This window comes from Ixodes scapularis, unplaced genomic scaffold (genome assembly GCF_016920785.2).
Source record: "Ixodes scapularis isolate PalLabHiFi unplaced genomic scaffold, ASM1692078v2 PGA_scaffold0__279_contigs__length_252992795, whole genome shotgun sequence".
Lineage (NCBI taxonomy): Eukaryota > Metazoa > Arthropoda > Arachnida > Ixodida > Ixodidae > Ixodes > Ixodes scapularis.
In genome coordinates this window covers 192,835,140-192,855,799 of record NW_024609835.1, presented here as the reverse complement: position 1 = coordinate 192,855,799, position 20,660 = coordinate 192,835,140, and the positions used below count along the sequence as shown (strand labels likewise).

At 45.2% G+C, this 20,660-nt stretch overlaps 1 pseudogene; it reads left to right on the top strand.

Moving 5' to 3' along the window:
• Positions 1-8,109: 8,109 nt before the first annotated feature.
• Positions 8,110-9,099, top strand: LOC115328578 (annotated as a pseudogene).
• Positions 9,100-20,660: the final 11,561 nt, after the last annotated feature.

Genomic DNA, 20,660 nt, shown 5'->3' with positions numbered 1-20,660 from the left:
ATAGCGGTTAAGGTGTCCGATTTGTACGCATGTGGTCGCGGGTTCGATGCACAATGGTGATTTTTTTTTTCTCGAACATTTTGTTTTATCGAGGCATTTGGCGATATTCATGAGTGCGTATAGCTTTACTATTATATAAATGCTGCCCTTGTTGATGGAATTCCCTTGGCAGTGGCAGTCAGACGTCATCTGATGGACCATCAGATGACGTCTGATGGTCCATCACGTTTCACCAACGCTGCTGACTGACAGTCAGTGTCCCAAATTACGTAGCTTGACGGAATTTTCAATAGGGAAGGACCGCGTGAAAGAGGCCTAACGTCTGAGCGTGCGAAAGAGATATTCTGACATTCTAGCCGCCTCTGGATGTTAAAGTAAAACGTTGGGGTAAACGACATGAGCAACTCCGGCCCATGTCTTGCGCGTGCTCTAATTGTCCTTGTCTCTTTATTTAATGTTTCTTAATCTTTCACTTCTTGACGTTTTCGTCTTCTAAAGTGTAAAATGTGCCAGTGCTCGAAACATATCCCTCGAGTGGCTCTAGAAAGCTACTGGGAAAGCCAATTGAAATAAGCGACACCAGGAAGCGAAAAACGGCGGAGCATCCGTTTTTGGCAGATGTACTGCGAGTTTAGGAAATAAGGGTTGGCGGCACTTGCGAGAAACGCGTGGCGGAAATTTCATTAACTTGCTTCAGAGCTGTCATTGACTCTATTAGTTGCTTGGCGTAGTCAACACTCCGTTAAGCCGGTGTCGTCTATGAGAGATAAAGCTAAGTGTATGGCTTGGAAAATATCTGACATCAGCTGCTGGAAGTTTTCTGGAGCATATGCTATGTCGGAAGTTGCTCGGCGACTTTGGCCAGAGGTACTAGATAAGACCCGAGTTATGAGGGAGTGGAGGCTACCTTTGACACTGGCATGGTTATTCGGGATCAAAGATACCAGACAACAGCCGAAATAAACATCATTAGGGATAAATCTGGCACTTGTTTGGGAATTTTTTCTCTATGAGGCCAAATGATAGCCGAACTAGAAAGTGCAACCTCAGTCCTACACTTCGGCTGACTAGGGACAAAATAACCATAACCTTGCCAAAGAAGGTCTGATGTGACTGTACCTTGGCTCATTGGGGCTTGTCAAGGCCCAATAATACCAGGCAAACACCAAACTTTGTCAGATAACTTCGTCTACCTGGGCACTCACCAAAACTGACTGAGCCCGGTAGGCTGTAAATTAAGACCTTTTGGGCACATGCATCTAAACAGGTACTCTTCGCAGTTGAAAGGAGTCAATTTATTTAAATTTACTAAATCATAAACGGAATGCCGATAAGACGGTAGAAAAATATTGTATGTCATTACTCTCGTACATTGTATACACTAATTGAGTTTCTAGAGAACTATTGAGGCCACTTTTTAGCACCAATGCATGCTATTCGGTTCCCGCTCTTTATATCATATGTGGCATTTGTTATAAAAATAAAATAAAATTACGTGTTTCGGAGAAAGGCACAAGACTCAATAATAACCCTGTATAAAAGCAAATTGTTCGTCTAGTGGGGACTATTGTTAAAATGTATATAAACGGAAAATTATAATATTTTTATTAGGTTATACAGTTCGTCGTCAAATTAGGTCTATGCTTAACATCTAGCAATAGATGCATCTAGTTTGACGATTGAGAAATTATAGAGAAAACAAAAATGATTTTTCAAATCGCCTATTGCTTTTTCTCAAATCCAGCTCACGACAGGCAACCCAGAAGTGGATCCTCAGATACTTCACCTGTCGGGGCAATACAAGGGCTGCTGAGAAGAGGGTGCGGCAGAAAGAAAATCGAAAATTCAAGGCCATGATCATCCAGATCACAAAGCAGGCGGAGAAAAATGGCGAAACCTGAGAAGCAAAAGTGGAACCAAGTGTGCAGTCAGCTACAGGAAACTTTGAGCAACAAGAAAGCCTGGGAATTCCTCAGAACCTTGCTGAACAGGACGGAGCCCAAGGCAACGCTGCGACAGGAGATCTAGAGATTCATCCACAACTTCCCGGGCAATAGTGAAGGACTACTGGAGTCGGTGAAAACAAAGAACGTTGGGGAGCACACTCTACAAGGCACGACGATCTATCCAATTTACGAGGGAGAAGGCAACCCAAAGCTAAAAAACTTTTCACTACAGTTGAGATGGAGGCTGCTTTGGGAAGGCTGACGGCAAACACGGCACCAGGGAGGGATGAATCAAAAGCAAGACTTTCAGAAACCTTGATGCAAGATGGTCCACGTGCTGCTAAAACATTTCAACTAAAGCTAAGATACTGGGAGGAATATGTCCGTCCGGCAACATGCAGTTGTGAGGATGATGGCTAAGGGAGGGAAGACGATAGACATTCAGAAATTGAGCGTTTCAGCCGTGGCAACCAGTGTTTCCTTCCGGAAACACTGGTTGCCACGGCCGAAATAGGCGTGCCCACGCCACCGATCTGTACCTTCAATATGAAACGGGCTCCGGAAAGCCGTTTGATTAAAACCGTACAGTTTGCCGGTCACCGGTCACCCGTCTATGCAACATGGTCATGGGTTTGAGCAAACGTGCGAACATTTTGCCCATACGAGTCGCCCATTCGCCCAGACGAGCGACCCGTCTGCCAAAGGAGTGATCTGTTTGTTCAAATAAGTGACCGTTATGCAGTCTTGGGTAGTAACGCGTTACTAGTAACGCGTTACTGTATTTTCGTTATTTTCTTTTACTTTTTAGTAACTTGTAACTGTAACGAATTACATTTTTAAAACATAACTTGTAACTGTAGTTCTATTACTTTTTTCTAAGGTAACGATGAAAGTAACGATGTTACTCTTGTCGTTACTTTCCAGTGTTTTGTAAATATGTCACTGAACGAGTACAATTTAGATTTCCCTTGCACTTTTCAAATCGTCTATTCCGACATTTCGAGTGTCAAGTTGGCCTTGCACAGACTTTTGAACACGTTCATTCTCACGAGTCATGACCCGAACATAGCCACGTGTAGATTTCATTTAAAAAAATCTAGTTATCCTTACGCACGCGCTTGTACTTGGTGACTTAGCACTTGCATCTTAATGTCTTAAAGCACTATCTATGTTGTGTTTTTTTTTGTGAAAACGCTTTTTAATTGGGTGAATTAACCGTGAAAAAACAATACACGCGGAGGGCACTGCGCATGTTTCGAATTTAGATTAGCGCCAGTACTCCGCACTGCGCATGTTTTGTACATTGATTTGCGCCGCTACTTTGGCGTGTAAATTTTCCAACACCAATTTTCAGAAGCAACTTCTGCTAAGTTACAATATGAAGTAAAAAGCTTCCTTTTTATTTTTATGCAATAAAACTTGGTGAGGGGCTTTTTCAGTTTTTCCTGATTTTTTTTGGTAAATGGTGACCGGTATGGCTAAACTGTTACCGGTATGAACCCATTTACTTTCATATAGGCGCCAATTTTTTTTTTTTTTTTACAGTAGGGTGGATGGTATTTGTTTTAAGGATTTGATATGAGAACCCATCATGCTCCGCCCGCACTTAGAGATGAGCCCGCAGCCACGTGACAAATGTGTACCAACGGCTTCTGCCATACTAGCTCCCCGCTGTTAAAGACGCGCGGTCGAGCGTTCCAGTTAAGGTTGATTACGACTGTACATCGACGCGAACAGCTTTACCGCCGCTGAGCGCAGACGTTGTCGCACTTTCAGAAGAGCAAGCTGTCCCGCGACCGTCCGCTATCGCTTCAGAAGGACGGAACACGAGCAACGGCCCATTCTGCTCTTCTTTAATGATAGAACTTGACAGTGATAAATCACAAAGCAAGACGCAGTGAAAGTCAAGCTAGCTTTTGCAATGCGTCGCTAATGCACCAATTTCGAAAGACTGTTTTCTTTTGGCAGCTGTGGAGTCCCTGCACAATCACGGACCAGGTCCACAATGCCACAATACACTTCATTCATCTGGTAGGATTAGAAGGTAAAAGCATACTCACAAAAATAGCTGATCAGCGAAGCGGCGTAGCATTTTCAACGATGTTTGATTGGCTCGTCGGTTCCTGCGTTGGCCCCGCTCTGGAGATTGGTATCTTAGGCAATTGAAAGTTCCACAATGTCAGTTCGTCCGGCATTGTTCAGTGGTTCCGACTTTCCGATAATCGACACCTGACTTTCGAAAAGGGGTCTATAATGGCACGTATTGAGTAACCCGCGCAGATCAGTCTCGCCCGGAGCTCGCTCAATGGCAGCAGTTGTGGTAACGTGGAACTTGTCTCACGGCGCGTTTTCTGAAGCGTAGGTAATTCTCCGACTTGATATAGGTGCGTGTATCTATTCGCCAGTACAACCATCCGGCGCAATCTGCATTTTCGCAATCACCCATGTTTTGTCCAGCCGCGGCAAGGCACTCGACCCACCTTTGCGCTGGTAAAATCAAGAGACACCCAAAATGAAATAAATAGTTGTGGGCAGACATAAACGAAATCTTTATTTATTTAAGTCTCAGACCACCTGCGGTTTACCAAGAGTTCATCGGTCGCCTATCTGCAAACATAAATAAACAAGCGCCAACAGAACCCGCCCTGATTACGTAACTCTCGCATTTGCTAGATTAGACCTTTTTTAAGTGTCCACCAAGCGACATTGTCGGACACTGGTTCTTGCTCACAAAGCCCGTGATTGAATCCAACTCCTAGCCGAATGCTAAGAGAGTGCTCTTTTTTATATACCAACTGAGCCGAGTTCACGCCGACCTGTAGGCCGCGTATCCTCGCTCCCATGCTCAGAGTATGTGAGCAAGCAGTCGAGAACAGGCAATGGCAGAACATTTGAAAAGGGTCTATTACGGTCCAAAGTCGCCCGCTGTTAACCTGACTACCTCACACTGAAGCGTAACACTCACACGTGATTGGTGATTTGGGACCGAAGGCGCCAGATGACCACCGAGGTATTTTCGCACAAAGCCCATTTTTAGCACTTTCTGGGCAATTTTGGCACCGAAATGTCGGTGTGACAGCCGAACATTGAGAATATAAAGCCACTTTTAGCCTGTTATTTGGAAATTAGGGCCCAAAGAAGCCAGATAAGACCCTACCTAACAGGCATTGAGGCTCACTTTGGCACTTGCTTGGCGACTTTGTCACAGAGCTACTAGATTAAAGGCGAGCTATCTGGAAGTAGAGGCTAACTTTTTGCACTTGCTTAGCGATTTGAGCCAAAAGGTGCCAGATGACAGCCGAACTACGGAGCAGTAGGTTTAACTGTGGCACTTGTTTGCCGATTTTTTATGGGGCCAGATGACAGTCTAACTAGGAGGTAAAGCCTAATCCTTACACAATTTTGGCGAACTAAGGCCAAAATAATCAGACACTTGCGAAAGAAGGTCTGATTTGGCTGTACTTTGGTTCATAAGGGCTTGTCAAGGACCAATAATCTCGGACAAAATTCATAATTTGCCCCAGGTCTCCGTGCTACCTGGGCAGTTGGAGCTTCACCAAACCTTAGTGCGACCGGTATGTTGTAATTTAGGAGATGCTGGGAACACGTATTGTGGTTGTTTGCGGGTTTTATGGCGCAACAGCTCCGACGGCCATATTGCGCCATATTAGGTAAGCTAAAAATACATTGGTAAAAGTACACAAGGACAACAGTAGTGCTTGGCAATAGTTCGTGTAAAACACTTGTAGTTTTGAGAAAACTAAAAGACGTTCAGATGATTCTGAAGGCTTCTCGTCTAGAACCAAGGCAAAGTGAAAAGGGATCGATGTTGTACTTGAAAAATTAAGGAAAACAGGTCATGTATTGTTAGAACATGGAGAACAGATAACGTTTCTCCACGGTGCTCATATAATGGCGCCTCCTCCCCTATATCAGGTATTGATGAGTAACGAACGAGTGGCCAATTTTCAAGCGGCACAGGACTTCATGGAAACGATTTTATTATAGGAGGTTTCCCACGTACCAAGTTCTGGTTTGATGCATGAAGCTTGTTATTAACAGCAAACTGCCACTTAGATTGCCATAGCCGTGAAAATCTTGCGGACATTTGAAGGCCTTGGTAAGGCATGCAGATATCCAATGGTAAAAGGTTCTCTGAAAAGGCGGCTAGTGTCATGCCACGCCTAGGCGTGCATGACTGGTAGGTGTGCTATCAGTGGTTATCAGAAGCGAGCTCAAGTGGTCACAATTGTGATGTTGTTAGCGGATGGAACATGCTGATAAATAAGCCGAAAAAAGGATTTTTGGCTAGGTCGTATCCGGGCGTGGTGACGGAAGGTTGTATCTCGACACGACGGGATGGAATAAATCATCTGAAACTATTTGGACAAGAGTCTTCACTTGCGCAGTCGACAAAACCGAAAAAAATCGTGAGGGAACGCAGCATTCAAGCATGCGTCGAAATGCCCACATCGGACCACCGGCCCACGGATCAGGACACCCGCCGAAACGCCAACTGAAGTGTTCACGCCCCAGAAGTGGAAGTCGGGAACGTGACCAGAGCAACGCCGCAGAAAGTGGAAACTCGGCAAGCATTCCCGTGAAACTTGAACCAAACCGCCCATGCTGCGAAAAGTGGAAGCTGGGGATCTTTCGGCGAAACGTCACCGAATCGCCTCCGTGAATGTGGAGACTTCAACGAAAGCATCTACGCTGGAAAACGAATGGAAGCGGAGGATTTTCGTCAGGAGGTCACCGCAAGTGAACAGAGCGGCTGCCTACGAAACGTCACCGCTTGACTGAGCAACGGCGACAGCCAGGAGACAAGGAAGAACTGCAAAGTGAACAGAGCGGCTGCCTACGAAACGTCACCGCCTGACTGAGCAACGGCGACAGCCAGGAGACAAGGAAGAACGGCAAAATCGAAAGAAAGGGGGGCGGGGACAACGACATGAAAAGGAGCAACGCGCCAGTGGTGAAGTGAAGAGGGCTGCTGAGGGGACATTTCGGGGTCACATCTTGTTAGGACAGTGAACAGTACTCGCGAGTAACACCTGATGAACCCACTACAGCCGGAGCAGGTGGTAGCAGAGTGTCGGAAAGCCTGAACTGCAGCCTGCCGCCCGATTGGAGAGCGTCTGTGAAGTTAAGAGGCATTGAGTGGTGATTGGGGGTGTGGCTGATGATAACTCGTGCGAAGGCTAAAGCAGAACAGAAAATTAGTGTCGACGATCTAGACGGGAAGGGGGCTGTCGGTAGGGCAGTGGGGGACAAAAGAATGAAAGAAAATGCCGACCTACAACTACGGCTTGAGGAAAAAAGAATAGAGCGAATACAGTTAGAGTTGGAAATGGCACGGCTGAAACATAACTCGGCAACGGAAAAAGATCAAGTGACCAACCAAAAGATCTAGCGACAGAGATTATGCAGTTCTCTAAGATGCTTGCGAATGTTCTTAGTCACATACCGAGCGAAAAAGAAATGGTGCCGGGATGGTTTGATACCGTCGAGAGTGTATGGGAGGCCTTTAAGGTTCCCCAAAATGTACAAACAATGGTACTACTCCCGTACTTATCGGATAGAGTTAGGCACATAGCAAGGGATGGCGAAACTCTCGGATTCTAGCAGTATCCGGAGGTAAAAACAAGGGTGCTTGAACTTTTGCAACTGTCCCCTAATGAATACCGAAGGCTGTTCACAAACGCGAAGAGAAAGGAAAATGAGCCCTGGACACAGTTGGCAGAAAGAGTGCGTGGCTACCTTGACTATTATGTTCGTAGGAGAAAGGTCGAGAACTTTGATGACTTGAAAGAGTTGTTCATTGCGGACAGGGTGAAGGAGATATTGAGCGAAGATGCTCAGGCTTTTGTTACTCTTCGCGAAGGAGATGACTGGATACGGCCTACTGGTATAGCAAAGCAGGCACAAGCCTATGATGAAAGTAATAAATTAAAGGGAGACGGTGGGAAAAAATTCAGTAAACCGGCCAAGCGACAGAGCCTGGAAGGGAATGCAGCACGGGGTCCATTCCCGCCCAGAAAGTGCTTTGTGTGCGGATCGCTAGGCCACCTTGCCATATCATGCCCAGAGTCTGGAAAAAAATGTTGCGGCAAGCGTTGAGAAGGTAGAGGGAGATGTCAGCGGAATTGTAAAAGAAGCCAAAATGATAGAACTAGAGCTTTGTGGAGAAAGACTGCCAGTCAGACTATGTTCTGAAGCGGATATTACAGTTATCCGAAAATCGTTGTTACCTGACAGACGAGATCAACCAAAGGGCAAAATAAAACTAAGAGGTGCCTTTGGGCAAGAAATCAAGGCGGAGTTGGTTCACATGCAATGCGGCTTGGCGGATACAAGCAAAGTTGGCAATCAGCAACAGAAACTGGCACTCTGTGCTCTAGCAAATGAGCTTGCGTGGGGCTTAAATGTACTGTTAACGCGAACAGATTATGAGGACTTTAAAGCAGTGTGGTACGAAGAGCTTGAGGGAGATTACTTGGGTACAAACATGAAACGAGGAGAGGGAAAGTTCTTAGAGCCACCCCTCGTACGCAGTACGGAGGGAATATCTAACGTGGACAAAGGTGAAACACCGCGAGCGGGGGCCTTCTGTATTGATAGCGAGGGTTACAAAGAAAGCGGAGCAGCAGAAACAGACGACAGCACAGGCAAAACGGATAGCAGTGTGGAGCAGACATTGCAGGATAGTCGTCTACTCTTTTGAAAAAAACAACGAGAAGATGAAACATTGCGTACGTTGCAGAAATATTCTAAAGCGCGTAGTCACAGTTTCACAGAGATCGAAGGCCTACTCTTCCACAAATAGTCAATGAATAAACAATTAGTCATGCAAGTAGTGCTGCCAAAAGACATTAACAGAAAAGTGTTGCAGGTAGCACATGACTTGCCGGTAGGGGGCCCCCATTTCTCTTTCAAAAAGACGAAACAAAGAATAAAGAATTTGTTTTATTGGCCGGGAATGAATGATGACGTACATCAGTACTGTAGGACCTGTGAAAGCTGTCAACTGACAGCAAGAGAGAGGACAAAGGATTGGGTACCGATACATCCGCTAACAAGACCACAGGTTCCTTTCTAGACGGTAGTGATGGACTGCGTGGGGCCCATTGATCCACCCTCATTTCAAGGCTAGAAATACGCTGTCTGTATTGTTGACGTGTGTACCCGGTGGCCGGAGGTCATATGCATGCGATCTGTCACAGCTAAAGCAACCTGCGATGCCTTACTGGAAGTTTTTTCTCGAAAGGGTACACCAGAGGTTATTTCTTGCAATGTCATCAATGTATACTTGCGCATACCTTGATGACATCGCAGTTTTTTCTAGCATTTGGCAAGAACACGTGGACCAGCTTGGCAAGGTGCTGGCCACATTAGAACCTGCCGGGTTTACAATCAACCTGGAGAAATGTCGGTTCGGACAAGGTAGAGTAAAGTACATAGGCCAAGTAATAGGCTCTAGATTTCACGCACCAGACCCAGAAAGGGTTGCCGCGATTCAGAACTTAAGACTGCCAGAGAACAAAAAAACAGTTGAGGAGTCTCTTAGGATGGATTAACTATTATTGAGACTTTATTGAAGGGTATTCAGAGATAGTGCTTCCACTGACCGTGTTGACGAGAAAGGAAGTAGCGAATTAACTCCCATGGGGTGAAAAAGAACAAGACGCCTTTGAAAAGGCGAAGAGAAAATTGATTAAACTGACGAAACTTGCAGCCCCATCGTTGAGGCGGAGGTTTATTTTTTGTCGACAGACGCGTCGGAGAAAGCGGTCGCCGCGTGCTTATCGCAGAAGAGCGACGGCGAGAAAGAACTGCCGGTTGCGTTCTTGAGCTGAAAGTTTAGTGGTACACAGAGTAGGTGGTCAACAATCGAGGGAGAAGCATTTGAAATTGTATGGCCGCTACAACAGTTGGAAACTTGGTTGTTCGGATCGGAAATATTGGTTCGCTCTGATCACAATCCATTGCGGTACGTAGGAACATCGTCGCCAAGCAGCGCACGATTAACACGCTGGGCATTGTGCCTGCAAAAGTATAGTTTACAGATAGAACATGTGAAGGGGACCAAAAATGTGCCGGCAGACGCCCTGTCTCTACTGAGTGGGGCCTGAACAATTTGGGGGTGTAGCAAGACGAAACAGTCGGGTTAACCAGTCCACACCTGTATCGCCACTCGATGCGCCCTGCTCAAAAAAAAATTGCAAAGTGACGCGGTTTTGTAACTATCGTTTATTTTACCGGTTATTGGGGTCTCTATTGGGGTTTATGTATTGTATTTGTTGAAAACAAAAAAGAGAAAAAAGAGTGTAACGTGACTCTGTTTTTGTAACTATTGTTTATTTTTCCTCGTCATTCGAGCGCCTTCTACTATGTATTGTGATTTGTGTACATGCTCTGTATGTAGGCCTTTGTTATCCTAATAATATATAAAAAAAGGTTTCAGATAGAGGATAGACATGTCATGCCACGCTTAGGCGTGCATGACTGGTAGGTGTGCTATCAGTGGTTATCGGAAGCAAGCTCAAGCGGTCACGAGGGTGATGTTGATAGCGGATGGAACAGGCTGATAAATAAGCCGAAAAAAGTTTTTTTGGCTAGGTCGGATCCGGGCGTGGTGACGGAAGGTTATATCTCGACACGACGGGATGGAATAAATCATCTGAAACTATTTGGACAAGAGTCTACACTGCTAGTCTATGTCCAGCGTCCTTGCCTGCAATGCCCACATTGCTTGGGACCCAGCAAAACTTAATGTATCACCCGCCAGCGAGTCCCTACAAAGCTTTGGCCCGCACAAGTTGAGTTAACTTATTTGTGGTTGGTGTAACGGAACATATTGTTCTAAGAACGCTTTGAGAGTCTACAAAAAGAGTAGCTTTCATCACTTTGCTCTTCATTATATAGTCAAGTGCTGCCAATAGACCATAAAGATGGCCAGTAAAAATGCTGGCAACATTGTTATGTCGAGTAACATGGGTAGTAGTTGTTGTTTTTACGGTTTTAAAGGCTCAAGAGTAACAATGGCCATACTGCGCCAAACAAGGTGAGTCAATAAAAAAGGGTGAGTTGAAATAATCTATGGGGGAATGATCCTATAATTTGTTTAAAAATCCAATATTTTCAAGAAAATAAAAACGATGTTTGAATGAAATCAGTGGTTTCTCACCAAGTAGCAAGGCAGGGTGAAATGGAATGCAATATTTGAAAGGATCAGAAAAAAAATTTGTGCTGCTTCCAAAGACCAGGAAAAATAAATAAACTATGAAGAACAGTCAAAGGTTCACCGCAGCGCTCACGGGACGGAGGTTCTCCACCAGTAAGCAGGTAGCTATGTGTAAGGTAGGTGTGGCCAATTCTCAGGCCGCACAGGAGTACCTCGTGGAATCTATTTTTGTTGTAAGATGTTTCTCAAGTACCAAGGTTTGACTTGATGATGTGAAGCTTAGTGTTAACCTCTGAATCCCACTCAGACTGCCACGATCGCAAGACCGCAAGTCTTGTAGGCATTTTTAGGTCTTGGTGAGGAATGCGTGCATGTGCCACCGGAAGGTTTTGCGAAGAGACGGCCACTTTATCTGCAGCCTCGTTGACAGCAATGCCCACGTGGCTAGGAATCCAGCAAAACCTAATATCGTGCCCATCCTGTAGGTCCTGCTGCACCTTAACACTCACAGTTAGGGTAAACCGATTCTTTGTTGATAAAACAGAGCACACAGCCCTAACAACACTCTGGGAATCTACAAACATGATGTCTTTTTTTTGTTGTTTTACTCTGAACTTTATAGTCAAGTGCCATCATGACCCCGTATAGTTCGGCATTAAAAATACTAGCAAGAGTGTTTAGACGGGTGACTTTGGAAAAACGAGAAGAGTATACAGCCGCACCAACAAAGATTGACGACTTTGAGCCATCAGTGTAAAAATGATTATAATCTTTGTATTTTTCCTCCAGTGCAAACATTCCTTCTGTAAAATTAAATGTGAGATTCTTTGCTTCCTGAATGTTGTGAAGCACCAGTCACAAAAAATGGGTTTGACATTCCTTGAGGTAGTACGGTATGAACAATCCAAGAGTTTAAAATCATGAGTCAGATTTAGGGAGAAGCGAAGACACTCGACACGAAGACTCAAAGGCCGCACAACAATTGGCTTATGGTTAAAGAGGCGAGAAAGCCTAGAGTTTTGAACACAACTATAAGTGGGGGAGCTGGAGTCCGACAAAAGCTATGTAAGCATAGGTGACGCTAAGCAGCTGTCTCCTTTTTTCAAGCGGCATTTCATGACAGTCAACATACAAGCTAAGCACAGGGGATGTGTCAAAAGCACCAGATGACAAACGCAGCCCAAGGTGATGTATTGGATTGAGCAGTTTCGAAAGCAGACGGTCTCGCAGAGGTGTAGACAATTGGAGGGCGGCGGGCTCGAATGAGAAAAGAATATAGAAGGAGATATTTCTTATCTGAGCCCGACGGATTGTGCGAAAGAACTTTGAGTATTTTCGATGCCTGCAGAGTTTTTTGCTTGGGCTGTTTGAGATGCGGAACAAAAGTAAGTTTACGGTCGAAAGGAACCACTAGAAATTTGTGCACCGTTTTGACAGCAATGTTGTTTCCATTTAAAAGAACTGTAGGATCTAAACAGGAGCCATGCAAAAAAAAAAAAAAAGAAAGAACCTAAAACTATTTTCATCATCCCATGTAGTCAATTTATTTGTGGCCAGTTTTAGTTGCCACTCAGAGCTAGACACATTACGTGACGCTACATATATCTGAATGTCATCGACCTACAGCGAGTAAGATACTGAAGGATGAATGAATTTACTAAGAGAGTTAACTTTTGTTCCAAATAGTGTGATGCTTAGGAGTCCGCCCTGAGGAACACCATTCTCTTGAATGAACCAGTCTGATAAAGTTGTTCCCAATTGAGCTCGAGAAGTGCGTTTACTTCGTTGTGAATGGCATCAGCGCCATGGCAACTAGCGAGCACTCCTTCTCACGCTCTGCGGTCCCGAAACTTACGAGATCGTACGAGCGTTGGTAGCACCCAGAAAACCTGGGGACGTTGAGTCTGACGAACTCGTGACAATCCTTGGCGCTCGCTTTGATCCTCGACCGTCATAGCTCTATAGTCGGTACAAGTTTCCGCGGCAAGACCTACTACCGGACGAGTTGATCAACAGCTACGTTGCGGCGCTCAAACATCTGGCGGGTGACTGTAACTTCGGCATCCTGGCTTCCGCAACTACGCGTGTTACATCGACGATGGCGCCACAATCGGCATCGCGGCAACCAACGTCGTAACAGGCATCCTGTGCAGCGGCTACGGCTGGACAACCAGCAACGCCACAACGGGACACCAAACTGCCGTTGGACGTGATGTTGCGTGACAGGTTTGTCTGCGGCATCCCCGACGAGACTCTGCAGCAGCGCCTATTCGCAGAAAAGAAAACACGTACGTACTGCACGAGCAGAAAGCGCGTGAAAGAGCTTTCGAACGGCAGCAGGCCAAGCGGTCGGTGATGGCCGTCACAGAATAAAACCCAGTTATTATTCGGTGGTGTAGCTCAGTCATCAATGCGTTTAGGAGCGTGTTTGCAACATTTGGACTACCAGAAAAGGTAGTTACGATAACGGAACTTTGTTCGTGTCACAAGAAACGGAAGCGTTCTTTAAGAACAACGGAATCAAGCACATCACCAGTGCTCCGTACCATCCGGCAACAAACGACAACCCGAACGAATGGTGCAAGAAACCAAACAAGCACTGGCCAAAGACAACACGGGTGGTGTTGCCTGCAGACTTGCTCGGTTTCTCTTTAAGTAGCATACAACCACAAGCGCGACAACAGGGGAGACACCAGCCATGCTTATGTTTGGACGACAATTGTCATTGGAATCGCTCGGCTGAGTCGTATTCAAACCGACCAAGGGAGGAAAACCGCAGAAAATACTAAGCAGTCTTGTTCCCTCCGGAACATTTCTATCGGCCGAAACGTATTTGTGAAAGATTTCACCCAGTCGGGACACTGGATGCCGGGCGCTGTCACAAAGAGGATGGGATCTCGATCCTATCTAGTCGCTGCGAAGCGAGGCTACCAAGCTAGTCGCTACGAAGTGAGGACCACATCAGCAACTGAGTTAACCAACAATCAAACCACCCGGTTGCGGAAGCGTCTAGAAGACACGAGTAGAAAGTCAGCTCAAGCCCCAGCGCCCCAGTGGACTATTCCAATTAACGGTGAACCACCAAAAGAAAACTTCGAGCACAATACGCCAGTACCAGTCTCTAGCACACAACCCGACGGAGCATCACCCAGACCGGTACGCCTGAGAAGGTTGCCTGAACAACATGGTGACTGTCTCTAAAAGGGCGAGAAGTGTCATAATCGATCGCGGTTGAACTAGTGGACCGACGACGACGGCGAGCACGACGTGCGTGCACGAGCAGAGAGCCGTGCGAGTGTTGTGTTCGTGCCGACAGCAGCTACACCACCGAATAATAACTGGTTTTTATTCGGTGACGGCCATCAGCGACCGCTTGTCTTGCCGCCGCTCGAAAATTCCTTTACGCGCTTTCTTCTTTTCTATGTTGGTGATTCAATTTGCCACGAAGTAGAAAGCTAAGCGCTCGATTCATGACGACCAGGACTTGCCTGTGAAGGCTTCAATGGTTCCTTGCGTCGGCATGGCTTGCCGTGACTGTCCCATGCTTTCTTGGCTCGTAGTCCCTCTTCGCCAGATGGTACGGAGCACTGGTAATGTGCTACTGCTCGTAGTCGCATCACAAATGTACTATCACGATCAATATGAGTGCGAACACCGCTCCGCGTGGCCCACGGTACTATCAGTGCCCTCTGGCGATTGCTCTATGAAGCATCAGTGCACCTTGTGGTCAAGACATATCGTTTCTAGCGATCTCCTCACCACTCTGCACTTCCGGGTCGTCTGCTAGCGAATTCAATAAAATAATTGACAGATTAAAAAATAATGTTGCCGCCGGTGATGACGAAATAAAGGCACTGTCGATTAAATATAAAGTAGCTCTGCTGAGTCCATTACTATCCGACGTTATAAACAAGATGCTTGTAAGTGGTGACTTTCCTGACGAACTAAAATTAGCAAAAGTTATTCCTGTATACAAGGGAGGTGGAGCAACAGATATCCTAATTACAGACCAATTTCTCTTCTGCCAATATTCTCAAAAATTTATGAACGCGTGATCAATGATAGATTAACTAGCTTTTTCTGAAGTATGATATAATAACGAAATAGCAATATGGCTATCAGAAACATAAATGAACCGAGGAAGCAAACCTAGACATTAAGGACAAAATTGTAGAAAACATTGAAAACAAAGAGCTCACGCTTGGTTTGTTTTTAGATTTAAAAAAAAAAAAAAAACATTCGATACTGTTCAACAAGATATCCTGCTAAAAAAACTTGAGAGATACGGTATAAGAGGAATAGCGCTAAAACTAATAGAAACTTATCTACAAAATCGTCAGCAGTACGTCTCTATTAACAACATAGCATCTAGTAAATTGAGAATAGAAGCACGGCGTTCCTCAAGGTTCCGTTCTAGGTCCTTTATTATTTCTAGCTTACGTGAATGACATAACGATAATACCAGGCTCCCCCGAGTTAGTAATGTATGTGGATGACACAATTGTCTTTTTTACTGTTGTCACTAAAGAATACCTAGAAAATACTTGCTATGTCTACCTCATTAATTTATCAAATTGGTTACGAGTAAATAGATTGAAGCTGAACACAAGTAAGACAAAATGCATAATCTTCAAACCTGTTAGTAAGCGAGACAACAGCTCTATTAACATTATGTTTGAAAACACAGTTATAGAACAAGTTTCAGAGCAAAAGTTCCTGGGGGTCTGGTTTAGAGAAGAGCTCACGTGGTCCACCCATGTAAATAGAATGAAGGCAGAGCTGTCTCGAGTTCTTGGTATTATATATAAAATGCAAAATTTGATACCCACTTGGCTTAAAATGACGTTGTATTATTCTCACTTTTATTCTAAGATCAGTTATGGTATGTTGGTTTGGTGGACGACCACTGCATCTAACTACAACAAACTAATCATCCTTCAGAAAAAGAATTCTTCGTATTTGCGAAAATTACAGAGCTAATATCAGAAATTTGAGCATTCAGCCACTTTTCGTTAAATATAATTTGTTGAAGGCAGACCAGATATATCACTTTAAATTATTTCAATGGATCTACAAACACAACCTCTATTTGACACAGACACCTCCTTCTAGTGCTTACACATTACGAGACCCGAAACGTAGGATCCCAAGCATACGAACACATTATGGCAGGCAAAGTTTATAGTACATGAGTATTAAATTATTAAATTTCCCTGGCATTGATATTAATTTCAGTTCTCCTTTTCCAAAGTTCAAAAGAGACTGGAGACGAGGTCTGGTTTGCAGTGATATCGCATTTTCATCTATTTAAGGCATGGATATCTATTTATCTATTTATATTTATTTTCAATGAAGCGTAACGTATACGAAACTTTGGAATTCTCAATTTGGCTTTGTAGCCTGATTTTTTGTTTTGATTTAGCTTGTTTCCGCTTTCTTTTATAAATCCTTGTTTATAAATGTTTAGTAGATATGTAAAAAACCGGTGTCTATATTTGTCTTTTTCTTTATTTTAATTTTATTTTATTTTTCGGTTATGAAAAGCATACCGCCCCGCATTGTTCAAGGTGTGCCGCTTGTGTAGTTGTTTGAGTTGAGTCATTGTATTTCATGTGTTTTCAGATATTTCTATAATAACTGTTTCTATTTGTTTTTATGCCGATGGCTCTCTTGTTATTTATTATCACTATGACTTCTTTGAAATGCTATTTCCGCTGTACGAACTGCAGGGGGCAGAGGCGCTGTCAGGCATCATGCCTTTATCTCTGCCCCCTCTGCGGATTGAAGTTCGCAAAAGAAATAAAGAAAAAAAAAAGAAAAAAAAACGGTCTGCGAAACTGCGAAACTGTTCACCGATGACAAAGCTCAATTTTTGCTAGCAATGTGAGCCAGGAGGAATCACTTGTATATTTTTAGCGTCATTTTTTTATTATAAAGTTTTAGTAGATTATTCTCATGACTCCGATAACAATACCCGATACTTCGCCGACGCCTTTAAGCATGCATCAGATTGTTATCGGAGGTATCAAAACAATCAACTAAGACCGCCTCTTATTTACTTCCCGTAAGTTTTGCGAGAGCAAAGGATTCCCAATGCGCATAGGCAAGAAGTTAGCGCGGTGCGAGCGTGAGGGATACTCTTCATCATAGAAAACAGCGCGATAAAAATGACGAGGACGAAGACACACATTGGACGTCCTCGTCGTTTTTTTTCGCGCTGCTTTTTTTTTTCGCTAGAAGACGACCCGGAAGTGCAGAGCGGTGTGGCGGTCGTTAGAGACGTTATGTATCGACCGCAAGGTGTACTGATGCTTTAAAGAGCAACCGCCAGGGGGTGCTGATAGTGCCACGGGCCACGCGTAGCGGTGTTCGCACTCATATCGATTGTGATAGTACATAGTGGACGAATGCCGCGACGAAAGGTTAGATGGAGAAGAGGTAGCTGTAGAGACTACTGAAGTCATGAAACGTGTACGCAGAGACATACGAGCATCACAAAGCTCAAAAGCAAGTGAAACATGCCATACCGACAAACCAGCAGCGACGCAAGTGTATACCAACACTCACACCAGGAGCATGAGCTACGAGGAGTACTTTGCTCGCCGCTTGGAGCACTTCAACGTTGACCAAAGTAAAAGATCTATGAGGTCTACCAATCCAGAAGGCGGAAGTGAGGATGAGGACACCGCATCAAAGACAAGGCCAAAGCGCAAGTCCAGAAATCTACAGACAGAAACATTATGGTGCCGAAACCCGGGAAAGAGACCGAGCGGGGTAAGCGGAGTTTCGAACTTTGTTGACCGCCCGCCTGGAACGCTGTCAGAAAGCCTGTGGGTGTTCTGAAATGTTAAAAACATGACTGCATAAAACGGAAGGTGTCAAGAACAAACGCAACGGAGGACCCAAGCGTCATCCTCCTTGACGGGTTCGGAAACAACGCCATAACAAGTAAGAAAATCGTGCTACGAAATAACACAAAGAAACGAAGTCAACGTGGAAACACTCAAGGAGAAACGAACCACACTTCGAAGTCAGGTGACGCACTTTTTCAATTATTTAGACGTAGCCTTCCAACAGACTGTACCGAATGAAGAACTCCATAAAGTGAAGAAATCCTGACAAGCATTCAGGACCACCTCAGAAGTACTGATTTTGAAATCGAGCCGCTGATACCGGACGAAGATATGGAAGTGGAGTAGCTGGACGTGCGTGAATATGAAGATCGGATTGGGGAGGAGGGGGGGGGGGGGGGGGCGGGGGAGTCGATTACCTTTCAAGACTTGAATTTAAAATTGGAAGGGCGCAAGACAATCCAAGGTTTCAGAAAAGCACTGAACAAATAGAATCCGCCATTCGATTGGTGCCTGTGGAAATGATGGTGAAAGTAACTGAAGAGTTGAACGTTTTGACTACAGTCCGAGCGCCAAAGAACAACCTTGACGTAAAAGGTGACAATCAACAGGTTATCATTTCCACAATTGACCAAAGCTGTTGCAATCGCCACAGACCTGAGAGCAATCTGCACGGTTCGAAACGGGCTGGAGCCCAAAAGTCAAGATCGAGAAGCACAGAAATGAACAAAGCCCAGCTAGTGGAGGCGCAGTCCGGGAGCTCAAATCGGACAAAAGCAGTACGGTGGAGTCCTAGAAGCAATCTACGACTCAGGAAAGTGAGAAAGGTCTTGTCAGGAGATGAAGCTCAAAGAGTTATGAGAAATCTACCCAGGGGGATCAGCCACGACAACAGCGGGCTACATCAAAAAAGCCAAAGAAGGACAAAAAACCTCAAGGTTCGGGGACATCCGGTCAAGGCTAAGAAGAATCAACAGACACGCCAGATCAGCTGTGTACAAAGACGAAGGGCCACCACCCGGCTCAGACACAGCTTAACCTTACGTTGTGGAAAACGTGGAAAACGTCGTACAAGGAGATCGTGAAGGAAGCGCGTGCAGCGAGACGGACGGGAAGTGCTCGAAGCTTTGGCTCATGCGATTACATCCAAACGATTTATTGGCAGGCGAGGGCAAACTTGAACATTTTAACTGCCCCCATCAGATCGAGGACTAACAGTGATGGTGAATTGGTGGAACACCAGACTGATCGTGAATGGAACGCGGGGGAACGCCAGAGTGACAGCGAACGGAGCGCCAGTTGGACGTTCGCTGGCGTTCAGTTCAGACGGCAGCGACAGTGGAAACGAGCGGGGCAGCAACCAGCCCTGGATGCTCATTTTATGAGTTTAACAATCTGGCGACGACTGCAGACGTCCCCCAGTTCCAGGTTACACTTCGAATTGATGGCAAGTCGCTCGTATTCGAAGTGGATTCGGGTGCTGCCTGCTCATTGATGAGCGAGGAAACCTTCCGCAACACATGGATGGCCCCGGAATCCGCCGGAGCTTACGTTGCGGCGGATTCCGAGGCCATGTGGGCCACGCCAGTGCAGCGTGGGGATAAAACCTACAGTAGGACTAACCAGGGAGCACTGGGAGAAGAATAGTAACAAAATGACTAGGGAAATTTTGGAGGCGTTTTTCATAAGGAAGTGCGACGGCGACACGCGCACTAGCGCCCCATCGATAGCATTGTGCGATTCGGAGGTGGCGTATTTACAGGCCTTTGTTAGCTCAAGCTAGAGAGATCATATGTAGATTATGGGACAATGTGTCGACATGACGTGGATGGTTGTTGACAAGGCATATATATATATATATATATATATATATATATATATATATATATATGATTGAGAAGAAAAAAAACCTTTGGTGAAAACAGCAACAACAGACGATTTATTCTTCGACGTTTCTGCCGGGGTCCGGCCTTCTTCAGAAAGAACTTTTACAAATGAACGCTTGGTGTGAAAGTTTCAAAAACGGCGCAATGACGCTTGGAGTTTCCAACGAAGCGTAGGAAGACTTCCAGATGGGCAAACGTTTATACACTGCTACGGTCAGGTCCAAAATTAGGCGGGGTGACAGTTGGAGCTTTCGTGAGAGGTAAAGCGTAGGGCAGATCGTATACGGGTGAAGAAGCTTGACAGTCGGGGCCAAGTTTCAAGGACGGTGGGATGACGGTCGTAGCTTCTTGAGAGGTGGCGCAGGGTGACTTTGTGTCCGGGCCGGCAGGGGTGACCTGGACGATAGCGTACAATAGACGAAAGACACACGCGCGAACTAAAGTGCTGTCTCAAAAAACAAAACAAAAAAACGGCACGGTCATTTGTGTTGTTTTGTGGGGCATGCATCAGTTATACTTGGAAGGTAACAGTGTTAAACTTGGTAAAACAAAACCAAAGAAAATAAATATCAAAGCCTGGAAATAAAAGAGAACAGTTAATGGTCTAGTTCCGGCCACAAACACAGCATCACTGCTATCAATAAGGTCTGGGACCTGAAAACATGTCCCCTGATGGCTGTTGCTATCCGTCTGTTAGCCTTTTTATCGATGCAAAAGTACCGGCGTTTTCATTTATTTCTTGTTTAATTGCGTTGAATCGGTAAATGAAGTAGTATTCACGGCTGTTCACGTT